Source organism: Camelus bactrianus, chromosome 9 (genome assembly GCF_048773025.1).
Source record: "Camelus bactrianus isolate YW-2024 breed Bactrian camel chromosome 9, ASM4877302v1, whole genome shotgun sequence".
Lineage (NCBI taxonomy): Eukaryota > Metazoa > Chordata > Mammalia > Artiodactyla > Camelidae > Camelus > Camelus bactrianus.
The window spans coordinates 7,538,181-7,554,105 of NC_133547.1; the positions used below are offsets into that span (position 1 = coordinate 7,538,181).

Below are 15,925 nucleotides of genomic sequence, written 5' to 3' on the forward strand. Positions count from 1 at the left end.
GCCTGTCCTGCCTCCAGCCTTGCGCGTCTCAGGGCGCCGCTCTGCCGCATTGCTGGTGGAAGCCCTGGCCCACCTGGATGCACAGGCAAGGGCCTAAGACCCAGCTCTCCAGGGAAAAAGTGTCATTACAGACCAAGTTAAGTGCCCGCCTCAAGTTCACATCAAAGCCCTCACTGCCAGGAACTCAGAATGTAACTGGATTTGGAGACTAGGCCTTCAAAGAGGATGTTAAGTTAAAACGAGGCGTTTAAAGGGGACCCTAATCCAGTCTGACTGGCGTCTTATAAAACTGGGACTCACACAGGTCACCAGGGGTGCACGTGCAGACCTGGGGGATACCCGGTGAGGAGGCAGCCGTCTGCCAGCCAAGCAGAGGCCTCAGGAGAAACCAAACCTGCTGAGATCCTGGATCCCAGACGTCCAGCCTCCAAAGAAAACACTTACTATTGTCTGAGGCACCCAGCCTGGCGTTCCGGCAGCCCTCGCAGACAACTGACACAAGGGCCAGTGAACTGGAGCCACGGAAAGATTTCTTTCAACAAAAGATCTGGGAGTCTGGGTTTTGCTGCAATTAACACCGCTGGTGGCAGCCAGTTTCCTCATCTGCATAAACTCAGCACTGCTTCTAGAAAGCGCTTCTTTATTAGCCAGGAGCCTGGCTCCGGAGACTCCACACCGAGTCACTCATTTCCTGGATTGCAGAGCAGGGGGAGGAGGGTCCCAAGGTAAAATGGACACACGGAGACACAGGCACGTTTTGTTCTCCTCATCAGCGTTTATTGAGAGAACTGTGAACCGTTGCAAACACTGCCGAAATCTAACACTCATTCACCCTGATCCCCACCTGGCTCCCGGGAGAAGGAAGCCTGGGGCAGGACCAGCCCAAACACCAGATGGTAGAAGGGAGACATGGGGAATGAGGGGAAACGGGGGGGGGGGGGGGGGGGGGGGGGCTGGGGGAGAGGGAGGAAGGAAGGAGCAGGGCCAGAGTGCAAAGTCAGACTCCTGGGACACAGACACACACACACACACACACAGGCAAAGACCAGGGGTGTCCACATGCCCCACCCGGCAGCCGTGGGAACATCAGGGAAGGACCAGGCGTCCATGAGACATTTCAGTCCTTCCTGTCATGAAGCGTCTGCCGAGAGGGGCTGGGCCAAGGTCGCTGGACTGTGCAGAGAGAAGCAGGGGTCAAATTGCAGGGAAAGAGGCCAGATTAAAGTCTGTCCCTTCACTGACTTTCATCTCTAAGCCTTCGCTGTAATAAACTGTGAGTATAAAAGCTTTGCTGAGTCGGGTGAGTCCTTCAAGCAAATCGCTGAGCCTAAGGGTGGTCTCGGGACTCCAGAAATCACACTCAAAAAACATGCAAAGAATCACTCTTCCCCTCTCTTTCCTCTTACACAAATCCCACTTTTGATTATTTTGAGTGAGATTATCCACTGATGGACCTCTCTGTAATCCAAACAAACCTCGTGCTGTTTTAAGTAAAAGCCTGTGAGTTGCCGACAGTCTGCAAGTGGCAAATGGTGGGTTTACGCAAGGGACGTGCTCCACTTTAGTCTGGAAGATTCCAAATCCTTACAGCAACAATCCCCAAGAAGCCAGCTCATGCAGCTTTGGAATTACACAATTCTTAATTTTCTTTTTTTGATTTGGGGAAACTCACGTCAGCTCAGACCTGCACATGAGGCAAGACATTTGCATTTCTGAACTGCAGTAATTCAAATTTGCGGGTCCAAATTCACATGGAAAGCAACCTCACTCTGCTCTAGCAGGAATGGTAAGAGATGGAACTTGAGTTTACACCATTTGAGAACCAGGTTCTCGTGTGAAGCCAGCTGGGAGCAGGTACTTGGGGGTCCACGGTACACTGGGACAGGACGCTGAGTTCCAGCGCGCTGTGTGGTGGGCACCAACATTCAAGCTGAGAGGGGAGGGAAAGTGCCTGTAGGCTCTGGAACGCCAGGAGCCGGAGCTCGGTCATGGACTAGGCTAGCAAACAGGGTCCAGTTCTAGAACAGGGTGGGTTTGGGGCTCATTTATGACACACTGGCTTGAAAAATGAAAATCAGACTCAGAAAGTACTGAAAAACAGTTCTGTAATCCAGAAAATAGTACAGAAATCACTACTCGTTCTGGACCGCCCTGGGCTGGAAGCTAGCACTGAGGCTCAGAGCGCACTAGGAGCCAGGAGTCAATTCTGCTGTCTAGGAGCTGGGCCCCCTCACCTCTGCCTTCAGGACACATCAGCCCTGAGCCAAAGCGGCTTTGATGGCGGCCACCAGCTTCAGAAACTTGCTCTCCGTGTCCACATAGCCATCACCTCCCTGGGGAAGGGAGGAGGAAGGAAAGGGTGAGCCGGAACGAAGACAACAACCCCAATCCCAGCCTCTCACTAGCCCCAAAATGAGGCGGGATGGACAGACAGACATACCTTCTTGGAGTGAACCAACTTCCCTGCTACCAGCACTTCAAAGAACCCGGTGACTTGGGGAGTCCCCTCGCCGCACTGGGGAGAGGGAGAGATGTTGGGGCTCAGATGCCCCCTTGGGGACACCCACCCCTTCCCAGGGAATGAAGAACAGGGGTGAAGGGTGGGGCTGCCATCCAGTGCTGAGGGACAAACACGGCCCATGTGGGACTCCTCCCCCACCCCTGAGACTCACAATGTCCAGGCGCCCAGGGAACTCATCTTCTAACTTCTTCTTCAGCTGAAGATACTGGAAAAGGGGGCGGAGGTCACAACAGGGGTCCACAGGGGCCACACCAGCCAGCCCTCTTCCCCTATCTTCCAGGGATGCCCCTTGGGGCCACTCTGCTTACCTTGGACTTGTAGCCTCAAGCACCACTGGTGGGAGAGAGAGGGAGACAGCAGGGATCCAGGGAGAGGACGGGAGAGGCAGGCAGGCAGGCAGCAGAGATGGAGGGAGACAGGAGGGGACCAGGAAGAGATCGAGAGAGACACAGATGACAAGACCAAGGAGGGGACAGACAGCCTCAAGGGAGAGGAAAGACACAAAGGGGAGCCGCACCGAGATAGGGAGGCAGGGGCACCGGAAGGAGGGGCCACCCAGACCAGGAAACCGGACACAGAGCAAGGGAGACAAGCACAGAGCGGCGGATGATAAGGCGAGACCACAAGCATGAGAGGGAGGAGAAGGGAAGCAATGGAGAGACGTGGGTTAGAACTGCTGAGAGCACGCCCCACCCGCAGCGCATCCCCACCCGCAGCGCGTGGAACAGTCTAAGGGAAACTCTATTCCTGGAGTCCCAAGGCCCTTCCAGGCCTGAGGATGAAATCCAAACGCCTGCCCAACCCCCACGGCTATTTCGGGACAGGAGTCTAGTGCACAGGCCTCCTGGGGGCCTCAAAATGTCACACCACCCTCTGCCTCCCAGCCAACTCAGATTGGAGTTATCCCTGTGATCTGCAGTCCAAACCTCGAGCTCCCGACCTGGCCCCGCCCCACTCCCAACCCGTTTCCTCACCTGTAAAATGGAGCTAAAATTCCCCCCTCACGGCGTTTCTGGGAGAGGAAATTCATTGACGGTGCATGTATTAAGCGCCTACACGCCAGCATGCCTGTGCAAGCCAGCGCAGCCCTCGGTGCCAAGGCGATAAATTGGTCTACAGGAGACAACATTCCCTGCCAACCCGGGGCCTTTTCACTCTAACGGAGGAATTAAATCAAACGTGTTTAGCACCAACACTCTGCACTCCCTCTGCGGTAACTTTAAGATCTTGCTCGCTCTCTCCCCCTCTCCAGATGGGGAAACTGAGAGCAGAAAAAGAGTAGGGTTAGTAGCGAAAGGCATCCGTTGTCCTTTCCAAACACAAGCCGGAACATTCTCGAACCTTCTGGACTCTGGCCGGCCCCACCCCATGACTGTTCCTGGTACTGGGGAGGGGAAACCTAGACGCTGACAGAGGCTCCTCTCCCTTTACAAACTGACACCCACCTGCTCCCCAAGCTGACCCCGGAGGGGAGTGGGGGCTAACACGGGCACACATGTGTCTTAGTTCTACCTTTTACGACCTGCGATGCCTAGAATGTCACCAACTGGGGACGAAGGGGGCCAACGTCCTCTATTTCCCACCCACACGGGAATCCCTTTTCTCGTGGAAGGATCCCCGTGGGTCCTGCCCCCCGAGGCCCCCCAGCGCCTCACTCCGCCGGGACGGAGGACGGAGCCCGGGCAGGGGGCGGGGAGGGGATCTCTGGCCCTCGTGCTCACCAGTAAACGACTCGGACGGAGAGAGCCATGACTCCGGACCGCAGCATCCGCGACAGCGCGGACACAGGACCGGATCCCAGCGCGGCCGCGAGAGGTCTGCGCCCCGAGCCCGAGCGTGCGCACTGCGGCCAGGTACTCGGCGTTCCACGGCGCGGACCAACGCAGGAGAGGGGGGAACGGGCAGAAAGGCCCCACAGGGAGGACACGGGGGTCCCTGCGGCTTGCCTCCCTGAGCCCCACACACAAGTCTCCCCCCTCTCCTCCTGCGGGGCCAGGAAGCGTCCCGACAGAGGGAGTTACCGGGAGAAGCCTCTGCGCGCCGCGCCCCGGGCTCCCCCCTCTCCGAGCCGGAATGGTATGGCCCCGCGGGGCGGGGCTTCAGGGCCAACCGCTACTGGCTGGAGAGGGAATTGCAAGAGACGGAGGTCGTTTCCCTACAGGGCATGCAGGCGGCGGCGGGAGAGGGAGAGGGGGCCGAGTCCGAAACGATTCAGGGTTCGCAGGGGCGGCCCCTTGAAGCTGAGGTTTCCTTATTAAGGCCCGGCAGCCGGACCAGGGGCCGCCTGATCAGCATTGCAGCCCCCTCTTTTGGGCCTTACAGCCCTTCCAAGCGAGTGGTTCATGAAGAGTGCCAGAAGGGAAGCTGGCAGCTGAATTACGGGTTTATGGCGTGGATGGGTATCTGAGAGCCTCGGTTTTCTCTTCTGGAAGATGGGCATAATCGCCTTCAAGGAATGCTTACCCATTTACAAATCCATACTGGGTACCTAACCTGCAGTCATGGATTCCGAAGACACAGCAGTGAAAAAAAATAAAGCCCCTGCCCTCATGGGAGTGATGAGATGTGGAGATAAGAGATGTGAAGCAAGATAAAGAACTTCTCTCCAGGGGTTGATGGGAGCGTTCAACGAGTTCATATATGTGGAAAGAACTAGAACAGCGTCTGGTACATGGGGACAGGTCGATAGAGATTAGCTCTGCCGAAGTCCTCATGCCTCAGCTTCTGTCTTTGCCTCCATGGTTCTCATCCGCTGTGACCCTGACCTTTGGGTTCCTATAACAATACCACAGACTGAGTAGCTGGAGGGGGGGAGTGGTAATTAGGTTTATTTATTTCTTTATTATTTTTTTAGGGGAGGTACTGCGCATTAAACCCAGGACCTTGTGCATGCTAAGCATGCACACTACGCCTTGAGCTATACCCCCCACCATAGCTTATAAACAACAGAAATGTATTGGCAGCTGGGAAGATCAAGGTGCCAGCATGATCAGGTGAGGGTCCTCTTCCTGGTTCATAGCTGGCAACTTCTTGCTGCGTCCTCACCTTGGTGGAAGGGGCTGGGGAATGTCTCTGGAGCCCCTTTTGTAAGGGCACTAATCCCATTCACCAGGGCTCCACCCTCATGACCTAAGCACCTCCCAAAGGCCCCACCTCCTAATACCATTGTCTTTGGCGGCGGGGGGGGGGGGGTCAGGATTTCAACATATGAGTTTGGAGGGAACACAAAAATTCAGACCATAAGACTCCCCAAATGTTTTGCCTTTTTTTTTTTAATTTTGTTTCAATATTCCTGATCTATAAAATGTCTGTTCTTTGATTCTCCTTCGAACTGGTTGTAACACCTCCCAGTGATAAGTTGAATCTTTAACACATGATCACTTTAAGACCTATATGAGTCATGATTTCCCCTTTTTTCCCCAAAATTATCTTCTAACAGTTCTATCCTCAAGGAAGGCCACCCAAGCCCCTCCAGATGGTCAGGGTCCCCTTGCCGCCCCCATCACATCCCCAACCGCTCTGTTGTCCCCACGTCTGGTGCCCCCACTGATGTTCCCAGTACACCCAGCAAGTGGCCGGGCACAAGGCAGATGCTCAGAGGCTGTTTTGGTGACCAGGCTTAGGGCTGAGAATTTGCCGGGGGCTTCAGGAGGGAGAGACACTGGCTTCTGCCACTGAGAACAAAGAGGTCTCTGTTGCCCAGAGGTGGGGGAGGCTGGAGACATTAGTGATGGTTCTGGGGCTGGGAATTCACCCCTTGCTCACACACACACACACACACCATTGGTAACACACAGCACTCACCCTTACCCGGCTACACTACTACACATCCAGACAAACCACAACCCAGCCGGAGACACAACAATGCAACAGCACACACCTCTGTTCTGCCACACAATGACACCAACACACACTGGGCTCTTGAGATACAACACCCCTGCCCACACCCAGCCAGGGTCACAACACTCCTCCAACCTCACAACGCACAATGGCAGCCACCTCTGCCTGGCCACACAGTGGAACATGCAACTGCCCCCAAGATACACAATAACACAACACACATGTATCCGGCCAGAGACACGGCAGCTCACCCCAAGATCCTGTTCACTGGGTCCCAAAATTACATACAAAGCACACACTGCTGAACTCAACTCAGTCACACATGGTGATACACAACAGCACAGCTGCACACACAGACCTGATCATTAATGCCCACTGACACACACAGCAACACACAACTCCACCCCCCCCCAAGAGACAAAGCCACACAACAATGCAGTAACGCAGTAGCCCACACCGTCATGCCGGGGACAAGACACACAGTGAGACTATACAACCGCATTGCTATACTTGGAGGCAGACACTGGCACACAACTGCCCAGCTACACAATACACACACACACATGCCACAAGGTTAACTAACACAATAACCCAGCCACATTGCCCGATGGACTCTCACTTGGATACACCCTGGAGGTGAACACCAGGGCACAGCCGCACCCGCACAGACACACCCACCACAGGGACACACCCAGCCGGAAACACATACAGGCAGTAAACGGACATGGTCCCCGCCTCCTGGGGCTCACGTTATGGTTGGGGAGACCGACACAGGAAAACATAAATAAACAGGGATTCCTCGAGGGCACAGTGAGTGCTGGGAAGAAAAATAAAGCCAGGAAGGATGGCAGGGAGTTTTGTAAATAGATCAGGGAAGGCAGCTCTGTTAACAATAAGAGCAGCTGGCACTTAAATACACAATGATGCAAGAAGAGCCTACTTCAGGCCCTAGAAGCTGAGATTATCCCATTCTACAGAGGCATTCATCTGAGATCTCACCAAGCACAGAGGTTGGATTTGACCCCACTGTCTGGCTGCAGAGCCTGCAGTCTGAACCACCTGTCAGTGGGCAAGATGCAGAAGAGTCGGAGCACGTAGGGTGCGGTAGGGGAGTTGTCAGGGACCCTGAAAGCTCCAAGGGAGTGAAAGAAGCCTGGACGTCCGAGAAGACAGGAAGTCTGGCCTCTGCCTCATCCTGGCCCCAGGGAAGATGCTGCCCTAGGCTCAATGTCCAATCTCGGGTGGAGAAGTGACCAAGGCGATCCCATCACACTTTCACTGTCTACACCACCTGGGTGGTTTCAGCTATATACTGACTCCCGTGGGACCTTCTAGTAAATCTCCGATCACATGGATGGTTTGGAGACCCGGACACAACTGGTAGCCCTGGTCAGAGGGGAGGACGTGGGAGAAAAAGTCTAAAATACAAATCACGCCACGCTGTTCACTGTTCCATTGTGTGTGGGCTTGAGGTGAGGGGAATCGCTTTTACGAAATAAAAATTCTCCTGCACCAGCTGGGAAGAGAATGGGCATTTTTCACGGGTTTGGGATCTAATGAATGCAAATTCCAAAGCAGATTTTCAGCCCCTGAATGCCAGATTTTTACATCCAACCGCCTACGTGACACCTACAACCAGGCAGGCGTCCAACAGGGGCACCGCAACCTCGGTTTCTGATCTCGAAATGGCAACTCCAGACGAGACCAAAAAAAAAAAAAAAAAAAAAAAATTTGGGAGACCATTGGCTTTTTCTTTTTCCTTGAACATCAGCCACTTATGGTGGATTTACTTTTATGTAAATCCTGGATGTATCCTGGATGTACCTCCACCTACTAGCGCTGGTGGACCGCGGCCACCTCCCGCCAGGACTCCCTGGGCTCCTGCCCTGCCCTGCTTCCCCCACAGTCTGGTCCCCACACGGCCGCCAGGGGGCGCCCGTCCCCACCTGCGGCCGCTCACTCCGGGCTCCCGGTCACTCCGCGTCCCAAAGTCATCACCATGGACCCCAGGGCCGGCATATTCGGGTCCCTCCCTTAGCCCTCTGATCTTACGCCCTCCTCACTGTGCCCCAGCTACACCCGCCTCCTCGCTCTTCCTGGAATATAGCTGACACCCTACCTCTTCAGCAATTTTTTTTTTGGCCGTTTTTAAAAATTGAGGTTAAATTAACATCACCTAACACCCTCTCAGAGTGTACAATTCCGTGGTATTTAGCACATTCACAAAGTATATTCTACCTATTTCTGAGGAATAGTCCTACGTCATCATTTCTTACAGGAAACAATGGCGATGGGGAAGGAGTTTGTGTTAATCGGTCGCATAAGTGAACATTTACCATGAGAGGCATTTGGTACAGTCACAATGTTGTGCAGCCTGCACCTCTACCTAGTTCCAAGGCATTTTCATCACCCAAAAAGGAGGCCTTACCCAGTAAGCAGTCACCGCCCTTCCCTCCTTCAGACACCCTCCAGCCCCAATTTACCTTCTGTCCCTATGAATTTGCCTGTTTGGGACATTTGGAGTAAATAGAGAGATGCAATAAGTCATTTTTTGTGTGTCTGACTTAGCATAACGTTTTCAGGGTTCATCCACTTTGTAGCATGTATCCACCTCAGAGATTTTGCATTTACTGTTCCTTCCACCTGGAACACTTTTCCTTCAGACAATCGCAGGGCTTTCTCCCTACTTCCTTCAGACCTTTACTCAAATGTCACTTCTCCCCTGACACCTGTTTAAAATTGCAACCCCGTCCTCCAGCTCTCTGTATCCCCCTTTTCTCATGGTGCTTACACCTTTAACATTCAACATATCTTACTTTATATTTTGTATGCTGTTAGCCATCTCCCCTCACTAGAATGTGCACTCCGTGTTTTTCTGTTTCTTCCTCCTTCATGGTACGTGCCTAGCATCGTAAGTGGTGAGTGGTACATGGCAAGCACTCAGTAAATTCTTGTTAGATAAATGCACCTTTAAGAAAATATTTAGTAAGTTTATTAGTGAGTCGCTTATATCAACAGCTACAATTGTGAACATCTTTACTTTTCACAAAAACCATCTTTAAAACAACATGTTTATTGGAATATCCATGCCCAAACATTGGAGACAATTGAATCGTGTAAAAAAAAAAAATGTATGTGAAACAGGAAAGCAAACTAAGTCATTTGTTAACACCAGGAAAATTCTTAACTGCCTCTCCCTGTGATAATTCTTGTCTCTTTCTAGGGAAGGAGCAGGCGCTAGGAATTCAGGCAAGTTGGAAGGGGGTGAGTGGGGGGAGTGGTGAGGGCGGAAAGTGGTTCATTTCCTTGCAGACTGGCCCTTGGCTGATAAGAGGCCACTTTGCATCCTTAAAAGGAAAGGGCATATTTCCGATTTTAAATGTTTTCAAGTAGGGCTTATAGGCTCTTCTACTGGAGGCCGCTTTGTCTAAGGTCTCAGTAAATTCCCATCAGGCTGCTTTCATTTACACGGGCATACGCATACTGAGCCACCGACACAATTGCAAACGGTAGGCGGCAGGAATTTCAAGTAACCTATTCTGATGAATATGATACCCGAAGGAGCTAAAGTAATCTGGTGTGGGATACACTGAGGAATACGGTACCTGCAGGATCTTGGGAAGATTCATTGGTGCTGGTAACATGGACATTTACTCAAATGTCACTTCCTCAGTGAGCCTTCCCTGACCATCACCTTTTTTTTTTTAATTATCCTTTTTTAACACACAAATATTAAACATGCAGCTTAGTGACATTTTCAAGTGCATAACACCATTTAACCACCTCCCGTATCAAGATAGAGATCATTTCCGGTTCCCCAGGAAGTTTTCTCACGCATCTTCCTTGTCAATTCCCCCACAGGGTCACCACTATCCTATATCATATACATGAGTTTGGCTTACTCTAGGACTTCATATAAACAAAATCATACAGCATGCACTCTTTATGTTGGGATGCATGGATAAATGGATGGATGATGGAAGGATCAGTGGGTAGATAAGTGGATGGAGATGGACGGATTGAGGATGGATGGATGGATGGATGGATGGATGGATGGATGACACGGATGACATGGAATGATGCCTGGCAGTCCCTAGGGGTTCTTGGTAAGTTCTCCGGTGAGGCCTGACATCTTTGTCCAGAGCAAAGTGACAAGGACCTGTACAGCAATTGTCTCCACACCTTCTGCCCTCACCCCCACCGGGATCTACACATGTCCTTCGTGGGCAGGGATCCCTGTCTGTCCTATCCTCCCTCTGGCCCTCTACCCTCAAACCCCACCCCCATGTCCCGGACCTCTGTCTACCCCTCTGGCACAAGTCCAGGCCCGAGTGGACGGGGTGTGTAACCAGTGTAGATATATTAATCAAGTGTCATCGACTGACCAGGACTTTCAAGACCCAAACCACAGCCCCCAGGCCCCAAAAGCCCCTCTGGGTAGAAAGATATCTCGGATATGCTCCCACCTATTTAGAAAGCAGCAGCTACCGCGTTGCCCCCACCCCACTCCCGGGGAGGGGAGTAGTCTAGCTTTTGTCCCGCCTGCTGCAATGTGGCCTTTTGAGGGGTCCTGAGTAAGGGTGACGGGGGAGTTACGGTCGTGCGAAAACCTCCCAAGCCGACTGGTTCCGGGTGTGGGCTCTCGGCGCCCCCTGGCGGCCACTGTCTCTCCAGCATCTCTACTCGCTTCCCCTTGAACTTGGGAAATCCTGCATTTGACGGTCCACACCGGACACTCAGAGAGACCGGGACGTTGATGTTCACGCAGGAGCGCAGGCGGCGCCACGAGACCGTTCCAGGCGTGGCCAGCAAGGGCGTCCCCGCTCCTGGATCCCCCGCGGCAGTTCTTAGCAATCCATCCTTGACCCGACCTCCCCCGACTCCCCCCCCCCATCACCCCTCCTCCCTGCTAGGGGTACTTCCAGCCTTGCCGAGTGGTCCAGCTGCGGTCCTGATTCCCTCCCACCTCTCTGGCCGCTTCTGCTATGTCCCTTTTTCTGGTTCCCGCCCCCTTCCTCTCCTCACATCTTCCCTAAATCTTCCTTCTCCCACCTCCCTCTCTCCTCTCCTCCCCACTCAGCTCCCACTGCGTCCAATGCCACCATATCCCCATGCTGACCGCCTCAGCCTCTCCCTGACCAGTCCTCTGAGCACCAACTCCTGTGTCCAGTCACTTCTGCCACTGCACCTTTTATAAGCCTAATGGGCAACTCAGGCTTAATCTGACCAGAACCCAACCTGAATTTCTCTGCCCCAAACCCACTTTTATTTGAGTTGTCCCCATCCCAGTTAACCTGTTTTGAACTCATTCCCCTTCCATCCATCCATCCATACAATTTTTCATTAATTCTCTGCTTTCCGCTGCATCTCCCCCCAAACCCCCCACCACCCCCAAGCCAGGAAAGCGTTAGAGCTTTACTTCCTGGAACTGGTGTTCCCCAAACCATCTATGTCCCCATCTCTGCATAGAGCATTTCCCTCCCTCCAAATGTTCCACCTAGAATATTCTCACTGTCCTTCTTGGTCTCTCTCTCGCCCTCTCACACCCACATGCAACTTCTTAGCCAGTCTGCACATTCCACCTTCAAAATTGATCCAGCATCTGACCACTTCCTCCCTCCAGACTCCACCCTGGTCCAGCACCATTATCTCCCACCTGGACGATTGCAGCTTTCTCACTAATCTCTTGCCCCTGACAGTCTGTCCCCCAGCCACAGCCAGAGGGACTCCCTCTCCTCACGTGGTCTGAATGGCCCTGTATGATGTGGCCCCAGGTTGCATCATGAGTCGCACCTCCCACATTCTCTCTTTGGTTCACACTGGCTGCAGGCACACACAGCCCTTCCTGAGGTTTTCAACCCGAGCCTTGGCACTGACTATTCTCTACCTGGAAAGCTTTTTCCTGTGATATCTGTGATATCCACATGGCTGCCTCCTTCATTTTATTCCAATCTCTGCTCAAATGTCAATTACTAGGAGAGGATTTGGTATTGGAGTTAATACCTGGGTAGGTGAGTGGGGGTGGGGACAAATGGAAGGGCTATTTCAAAGGGAGAGTGGACATGACCCGGGTGGAATCTCAAATCTAGGGTATCACTTCCCTCGTCTATGCTTTAAATTCTTCAGTGGTTAAAAAAAAGGGGGGGGGGTCACAATAGCACCTGTCACACTGGGACCGGAACAAGGAACTGGGACAGGGACAGCTATTAATTGCTTAAATGACATCATTAAAGGAAAAGGAGGGATCCTTGACATTGCCAGGTTTCTGGCCGGGGAGACTTACATATCACTTCAGAGTTAGGGTCACAGGAGGATTTTAGACCAGAGGTCAATTCCCGCCTCCTCCCCACTATGAGCACGCTGGGAAGGTGGGCACGAAGGGGTGGAGGCGTCCTCCACCGTCTGTCTGTCTGTGCTCCTGCCTTGTTCACGGAAGGCTGGGCTCTCTAAGTGAAATGGAGAAAGTCCTGCCTGGCCCCTGACTCTCAGCAATTGTGTGGCTTTGGCTAAGCCCCTTGTCCTGTCTGGGCCACCATCTCTTTTACTGGCAAATGAACACAGCAAAAATGACAGTTTTTTACAGTGGTTTAATTTCTTGCAGACCTTGGTAAACTCTCTGAATTTTTTAAAAAATTATTTTCCTGTGTTTAAAAGCGATGCCTGACCATCTTGGCTAGGGATCAGAACCTAACTAGAAACCACTCCAGGTGTTTTAAACAGGAAGGGATTTAATATGGGTAACTGGGTGCTTACAAAACTGAGGGAGGCTAGTGCAGCGGGCTCTAAGCCAGGCTTTTAGGGATGATGCCCAGGACGACAGCACAGAACCCACCCACCACCAGGGAACCACTGGATTCAAGAACGCAGAGTCCTGGCCATGACCCTGTGGTCACTTCTGCCATCTACGACTCTGGAGGGACTCTAATTGCTGGAACCGGTTCTACACCCAGAATCCAGCTGCAAGGGTGTCTGGGAATCGCAGTTTCTGCCTGCAGCCTCTGCTATGAGGAGGGTGGAGGTCAGCAGAGCCCACAGTGACCTGGGTGGAATCTCAAATCCACCGTGGTGGGTCCGTCACAGTGAAGATCACGGGAGTAAGTGGAGAAGAGGCGGAGAAACAGATTTAAGGAGGAAGGTCAAAGTCCACCATCATTCACTGTCCACGTGTAGTCCCTGGAAACCCTGGTGACCATCCTCCCACGTGCCTTTCTCTGCCCATGTTTATATACATTTTAAAAATAGTTCAGATCCTGCTGTGTCCTTTCCCCGTGTAACAGTTCTCTGAGAGAGACTATATTTTCCCTGATCATTGAAAGTTCTTCCAAAAGCTGTTTTTTCCTTTAATGGTGGTGAAATATCCCACTTGTAAAAAAACTCGCTTCCTATTGTTCTACACTTGGACTGTTTCTGCATTTACCCTTCTCAACAGCACAATGGCAGACATCTCTACGTACATCAAGGAATCTTTGTCCACAGTTTGAATTCCTTTTTTTAATTAAAAAAAAAAATTTTTAACGGAGGTACTGGGACTTGAACCCAGGACCTCATGCACATCAAGCATGTGCTCTACCACTGAGCTTTACCCGCCCCCATCCTTGAAGTCCTCTCTTTTAAAAAGTTTGGAAAAGCTGGACAAAGCAACACAAAAGAAAAGAATCCTCTGGAATCCCCCACCCAGGAGACTCTGGGCATGGAGTTAGTTCAACGAACTCCTGCGTGGATGGGGGCAGATCCTGTTTGCTTTATTCCACAAAATAGCAGAACATAAACACATCCCGGTTATTACACATGCTTCCGACCCTGGGGTTAGTGGCCACCCCACCTCCCCCCACAGCCATTACCACGCTTCCTTCCATTCTACGCGGGGCTCTGACGGGCCTGCCTCTGCTTTATGCTTTTTTCTCCAATTTCCGGCCGTTTCCTTCAGGCAAGTTCCCAAGAGCGCAATCAGTGGGTCAAAAGGTAAGAGCATTTGTGAGGACTCTTTGGCGCAGAGTGCAAGTTTCCACACTTTAAAAAAAAACCGTTTTGTTTTGTTCCCTAACGTTATTGTTATTCTAATAGCCGACACTGATCCAGGGCTGACCCTGTGCTGGGCGCTGTTCAAAGCACTCTCCTGTGAAGACTCTACCCTGGTAATAACCCACACTGCAGCAGGCACTGTCATTATGACCACGTTGCAGATGGGGACCCTGAAGTCCAGAGAGGTGGAGTAAACTTCATGAGGTCACACAGCTAGTACGGAACAGAGCTAGGATTTGAAATGAGGACACTGGCCCCCAAAACCATGCTCTTAACCACAATTCAAGGCTGCTGCATACAGATAGCCTCCCTCCTTTTAACAACCCACTTGTGCTCCTTCTGCAGGATACAGGTACTGTCACTTACTCAGCTTTCCTCACCCTACGTGTGGGTAATCCTTCCAACTTTATTACTACGATCAGAGGCAGAGCTAAGATTTGTGGTGCCTGAGGCTTTTACAATTTGGGGGACCCGCTGCAGGAAAAATAGTTGTTACAGATTCAAAAGAAGGTGTAGGGCTTTGGAAGGGACCAGTGCAAGTAAATGGCTCTGAACCTAAAGTTCCATCAGCATCACACTAAATCCCAACGTGCCTCTTCCCAATAATTACCAGGAAAATTTTAAGGCAGTGAAGTCAAGTGAGTTTTCCTGTGAACATCTACATTACACCCTCACCTAGATTCCACCATTAACATTTCCCTGTGCATGTTTTATGATGCACCTGGGAGTCTGCCCCTCACCCATCTGTCCCTCCCTCCCCCTTACTGTCTTATGCATTTCAAAAGGAGTTGAAGACATCAGGGCACCACTGCGGTTTGCGGATCTTTAACCAGAGTTCAGCATTTTTACGCTTTTCCTTTTAGTGTCAAAATCAGACATGAAATGTAATTTACATGCAACACAACCCATAAATGTGCCTCTGCTGACCCTGCTTTCTGCACACATGGGAACAGATGCATTTCCCCAATTAAATAGTGAGAACTTCCTGAGGACGCTGCCTAACGTCCAGGCTGCAGAATGTGTCCCTGGGTAGCAGTGACCACCCATCCCCCAGGTAGCTCCGTATTTGAGGGATGCTCTGATGGCCACCTCTGGGTATTGAGTTTCCGCCCTTCTTCCATCAGCTTCCTTCTGACTCCCTCCCCAGGATGGACTTACTGGGTCAGAAAATAGGGTTTAAAAGGCATTTTAGCAGACACAGAACAACTTCCATCCTCACCTCGACTTACTGTTCCCTCTCCCTCCCCCTCCTCCCTACCACACACAGCCATTCACCATATATACAACCATCCTTTTTATTTTTAGGACAGGAGAGGGGGAGGAACTGCAGGAACAGTTCCTTAAAGTCATGAAGTTTTAGAGTATAGGGGGTGGGAGGGAAGGCTCTGACATTACTCTCTTCCTCCATCCATTTGTTTTATAAACTGCTTGCTCTATTTTTAGATACTTGTCCTGGAGCAACCTTTCAAAAGGCCAGGATAAAAAACAGAGGAAGATTAACAGCAAACTAAAAGCATCGAATGCTTCTGATAAAAGATACCA

General features: G+C 51.7%; 1 long non-coding RNA gene and 1 other non-coding gene across 2 annotated transcripts; both read right to left on the reverse strand.

Moving 5' to 3' along the window:
- Positions 1 to 755: 755 nt before the first annotated feature.
- Positions 756 to 4,382, reverse strand: LOC105062571 (uncharacterized). The gene is made up of 6 exons (XR_834703.3): positions 4,243 to 4,382; positions 2,830 to 2,854; positions 2,673 to 2,726; positions 2,441 to 2,515; positions 2,235 to 2,333; positions 756 to 1,173 (listed from the first exon to the last, which is right to left on the reverse strand). It is a non-coding gene; the product is annotated as an uncharacterized LOC105062571 (long non-coding RNA).
- A 9,494-nt stretch (positions 4,383 to 13,876) lies between these two features.
- TRNAI-GAU (transfer RNA isoleucine (anticodon GAU)) lies at positions 13,877 to 13,949 on the reverse strand. The gene has a single exon. It is a non-coding gene; the product is annotated as a tRNA-Ile (tRNA).
- Positions 13,950 to 15,925: the final 1,976 nt, after the last annotated feature.